The following is a 5,237-nucleotide window of genomic DNA, read 5'->3' on the forward strand; positions in this document are numbered from 1 at the left end:
ATCAAGCTGCTCCTGAAGCTAATAGTTTTATTATGAAAAACATCCAAGCAAGTCAAAACGATTTCATTGTCATCAGATTTGCTTCACCACTGTGATATATTTGACCTCTTGACCCGATCCAAGATTTTAGCTTTGGACTTATTTACATGTTGGGTTATTACATTTCACCAGTTAACAAAGCTAGAGCTGTAGCTGGATAAGGGGGCTCCAGGTTTTATACCTTCACTATGAGATACCACTGAATGAGTTTTCAGAGCGGCAAACCACTCTGAGCAGTGACGACCTGATGTTCTGGCAAATGTATTGGGCACCTTTCCAGGGAAACCACAGCACCATGTCCCTTCAGGGGTGAAAAAATGCCATAGTCCTTTTTTTCAGAAAGCTTTGGGGAAAGTGCTCCTAATCACTCTTTCAGTCCTCAAATCAAGCTTCAAGACATGAGGTTTCACTCCAGCTAAGGCTACTGCAAGGTCCAGTCTTCGGTGGTCAGCTTGAAACCTTCTGCTTTTTGAGCTTTAGGTTAAGCAAACAGTAAGTTAACCACTTGACACTTAGAGATCATCTCCTGTCCTAGCACCAGCAGAACTCGGACTCAGGAGTCCTTGGATTTTCTTCTTCCAGCTTGCATGCAGTCTTCTTTCTTTGATATTTGTTCTTCCCAGGTCTAGGAGTGGTTTAATGAGGTGGTAGTGAGGTGCTAGTGTTATCCAGTGCACTAGCTACTGTTTAGAGAGATTTTTCCACCAAATTCTAACTATTTCATTATCAATTACCGATCTCATTTTAAATTACTGCTCTTTGTTTACAGCAATCATTCCCAAGAATATTTCTTTAGCCACTATCCTATTTAGATAAAATACCCTCCTCTCTGTCAGGGTCAGAACTAATTTTTACTCCTGCTGAGACTAGAACCATAAAGTCTGGGGATGTCTCAGATTGAATGGTAACACTTTAATCCAATCTGACCTGGCATCTCCAGGTATAAGGAAGAACTATTAAAACTATGCTACCCTTTGTTCTGCCAACAGTTCCTATCCTCCTCCAAGATGGGTGATTCTTGCTAACTGACTATATGTTGACAGCACCTGTGCCTTCCTAAGTTATTGACCTCCAGGAGGAGAATCATTAGCAGTCAGACGAGGATGTGTATTGGGCTTTCAGAGCTGGGCTGAGATGCAGACCAATGCTAAACAGTTCTTCTGTCAGGCACCACAATGCAAAGAGTGCTTTTTAAAAGTTACTTCTCCACCAACATAATTTAATTTCACCGCTGAATGTGTTTGTTTATTTGAAATATGAACTAATGATTGTATTTATTACTAGCCTTATTTATGGAAAATACAGATTTTCCTACACAGTAAAAACAGTTTATAGGCAGTTGGTTATTATGAGGTCACATAATCCTAAATGTGTAGTTTGCCATGCTTTAATATATTAACCACTCAGTCTTGTGAGCTTATGAGACACACCTTAGGAGTATCTTATCAAGGAAACAATTAGGTTTTCCTAGATGGCAAAAACACATCTCCCTGACCACATTTCTCTACACTACAGCCAAGGCAGAGAACAATGGAGCATCCTGGAGGATATATTTTGCCACATATGTGGATAGCATAAATACACGTTGCAGCCAACAATATAGCATTTAACTTCCATGCCACTGTTGCAATTTCTACCCATTGTACAATGGTCGATGAGATGCATTCACACCAATTAGTTGAAACCAATTTTACCTTTTAGTGGAAAATCACTTACAAACTTGTAATAGAAGCCAATATCACAGTGCATAGATTCCCAATAGCGGCCAAAATAGGATCCAAAAGAAAATAAAAAAATCAGGGGGGATCACTCATGTACGATCTCAAGAGATAAATCTAAAGTGAGCAAAGATTAATTTTGGTATTCGGATATTATCAGGCATTTATTAAAGATCATTATACACCACTAACCACCAGAGAAACTATTAAAACCAATGCTCCAGCTTAAAACCGCTTATCTCTGGACATACACAAAAATGTGATTCTTTGTCCTCACACACCACCAGATGTAATGCGTCATCATTGAACTTCCCAACCTCTTCAAAATCTCGGTTTGATGAAGAGCAGGCCTACATCTGGACGCCAGGAAGGCACTTCTAACTAAGTATATGGACCTGTGACATAGTGTAATTAAAAAATAATGTAATATGCCAAACTGATCTTTATGTTAAATGGAATACTACTTGTTATTAAAAACCAACGTGGAGACAAGGGGAGCTAGTACTGCATCACCAATCAAACTGTCAACATGTTTCTGCCTGTTGGCATTCTTCAGAACGGAAACACACACCCTTGTGCATGTCACTGTGTGTGTTGAGCTGACCTGTGTCAACCCTCTCAAATTCAAGGTCCCTAGGTACTCCAACTTTTGTTCATGTGGACCTCAGTTAGGGAGGAAGAAGCCAGTGCTAGTAGGTTTACTGAGAGGAATGCACCTTGATGAGCATGTCTCTACAGGGGTTCCTGAGCCACACCTGAGCGAAACGCATTGGTTCTCTTTTCATGGTTTAGGAGCAGGCAGAGGTCCGTTGGACCACTGCCTGCTCTTAAAAAAGCCATTATCAAAATGGGGTTTCCCAATATCCGGTCTGGACCTGTGTTCTATGTAGTATCAAAAACAGTGGTACAAGACTATCGATCATGTATAAAACAAATTCACACTTTCAATCAATATTTGCAATTTTTGAAACTTCTAAATAGTAAGCTCATATTGTATGTATCAAGATACTTAATTATGGACATATGCAACAACTGACCACAGATTGTGTTATAGAGTTTATGTTTATTAACTCACTCCCTCCTGTAGGATCAATTATCCGTAGTTTACACTTGTTAACTTTATAATTTCAACAATTATCGCTACTAAAATGAACATGGTGTGTCCAGGAAAGTGCAAAAAGGGGGTGCTTAAGTGAAAAGAAGAAGTTATGTGAAGGCATAAAAACAGAGTGAAATAAGGAGAGTATTTACAATCATTTTATAAAAACTAGTCATACACTCCCAGTTCTAAGGGCACCTGGCCACTGGACTTAGTAATATCAATTGAACATCATTGATTTACAGCAGAAATAAATTCATTATTCGGAAATTGGTATGTACAAGGAATGGTCCAGGCGCAAGGAGAATGGGTGTCGACGTTTCAACCCTTTTGAGCACAAGGGTAATTGAGGACCTCGGCCTGCGGGTCTTCTTCGGGACGGAAGTGGGGTAGCCTGGGTACCGAAAATGAGGCTTGATGACATTTTTAAAGGTAGATTAATTAATTGTGGGTCAGGGTTGCATACATTACATTTACAATAGCCCAACATATGTGTCTGATGGACACAGGTTGAAGCTTACCCGTATGTCTACGTGAGGGCCAAAGAGATCCCTGAAGAATGGTTGCGGTGCGACCGATCACAGGGGTCAGCACGTTTCTTCCTCATCTAATGGGGAAGGGGGAGGTATGATTGTTTCGAGAAATCTCACATTTTATAAAAGCATTTAAAAAAGGGGCATACAGAGTCTGTCTTCCCACAACTGCAAGGGTATTGGCCATGACGAACACTTACCCGTAATTCATAGGTAGCGTTCAGTGCATGAATCAATTGGTTGTTCCTTCCTCCCTCGGTTCAGGTTGACAAACTGTAGGGAAAGGATAACCTAAGTATTACCGGGGACACCATTTGATGCAGAGAGGCCACGCTGGTTGCAGTTCTAGGTGCTTTCTGCCAGAGCATGTATTCTTTCTTTGTGAGGGGAGGCCAGGGCCATCAGACACACCGCAGGAGGTGGAGCCAGAAATGTGGAAGTCAGGCACAGCCCTATTCAGGCCCAGGTGCAACTCCTCCCACCACTCTAAGTGCAGATAGGTCTATTCAGCCTAGTGCTGACTCATCCTCCCTCCTGGAGCCACCCCTAGCCCCTGTCACTCACAAACCAGACAGTCAATACACAAACAGGCAGAAGCACACAGAAAGGTTGAACAGAAAATAGCCACTTTCTAAAAGTGCTATTTTCAAACACGGAATTTAAAAACCATCTTTCCTAAAAGATGCGTTATCAAATTCTGAGTTCAGGGTTGCCAGACTTCAGCTTCCCATCTTGCTCCTATGGGGAGATATGCAGATACACATGTGACACAGCATTCCCCTTTCTGTCCGATGGGCAAGAAGGCCTTTCAATAGTGAAAAACGAAATTGGCAGTATTTTACTATCATGACATGTAACCCACACTAGTACATGGAGTGGTGTGGCTCACTGGTTAGAGGCGGCAGACCCAAAAGCGGAGGACGGCCCGGGACCAGGGTTCAATTCCCGACGCGGCAGGGTCGTGAACCAGGGTCAGCAGACTCGATAATTCTCGCCTCGGTGCCTACTCTAACCAGGGATCACACTCAGCAACTCTGGGCATTAGCTTGCCTCATCTCCACAACGGCCCCCACAAATGCCGGGGATGCCTGGTTTCACCTTGGAGATACTCAGAAGGTAACATCTCACAGGGAAAGCCAGGACAGGTTCCCCAGCAGTCTATAGCGCCAGGACGCCTCCGGGTAGCAGTGCGCTTTACAAGACACACACACACACACATACATGTCCTACCTTTCACATGCACTGCACCCTGCCCAGGAGGGTCCCTTGAGCCTACCATAGGGGTATTCAATGTGTAATAAAAAGGAAGTGTCAGGCCTGGCAAGCAGGTACACTGGCCAGGACAACATTGCAGTTAATAACTGCTCGCAGGCACTGCTGTGGCAAGCCTGAGACACCATTTTAGGGCTACTCATGTGGGTGGCACAATCAGTGCTACAGGCCCACTAGTAGCATTTAAATGACCAGCCCTGGCACACTCAGTGCCCTTTACTAGAGACCTTACAGGTAAAACAAATATGCCAATTACAGTAACAATGTAACCAGGGAGCACTTGCACTTTGGCACTGATCAGCAGTGGCAAAGTGCCCAAAGCATCTAAACCAGCAAAAACGAAATACAGCACAGTGACAAAAATACAGGAGGTAAAGGCAAAAAGTCAGGGGAAACCACGCCAAGGTGCTAGGTTTAACAGGGGAAAGTAGATGAGTGCAGCTCTAGGGTTTAGCCTCTGTAACTCCTTGTACTGGTTCTCCTGACATATTTTAACCTGTTCCGAAAATATGTCGCCTTCAGCATCATGCAGTCAGATTTGCAGCTTGTGGTGCATTCTTTTCAGTGATTGAGGGA

Source organism: Lissotriton vulgaris, unplaced genomic scaffold (genome assembly GCF_964263255.1).
Source record: "Lissotriton vulgaris unplaced genomic scaffold, aLisVul1.2 SCAFFOLD_914, whole genome shotgun sequence".
NCBI classification, from domain to species: Eukaryota; Metazoa; Chordata; class Amphibia; order Caudata; family Salamandridae; genus Lissotriton; species Lissotriton vulgaris.